We start from the raw sequence: 337 nt of genomic DNA, 5'->3' as shown, positions 1-337 counted from the left end.
CAAAAATCGACGGCGTGACACTGCACTCACTTTGCTTTCAAAGTTCCGGAAAAAAGATTTTCTGCACAAAATCATTACAGGCGATGAAAAGTGGATTCTTTATGATAATCCTAAACGTAGAAAATCATGAGTTGATCTTGGTCAACCTTCGACATCGACGCCAAAGCCCAATATCCACGCCAAGAAGGTTTTGCTCTGTATCTGGTGGGATTGGAAAGGTGTGTTGTACTACGAGTTGTTACAACCGGGTGAAACAATCACGGCAGACCGCTACCAACAACAATTGACCAATTTGAGCGATGCATTAGAAGAAAAGAGGCCATTTACTGGCCAAGGA

This window comes from Trachymyrmex cornetzi, unplaced genomic scaffold (genome assembly GCF_001594075.2).
Source record: "Trachymyrmex cornetzi isolate Tcor2-1 unplaced genomic scaffold, Tcor1.1 scaffold436, whole genome shotgun sequence".
NCBI lineage: Eukaryota > Metazoa > Arthropoda > Insecta > Hymenoptera > Formicidae > Trachymyrmex > Trachymyrmex cornetzi.
This window is presented reverse-complemented; position numbering follows the sequence as displayed.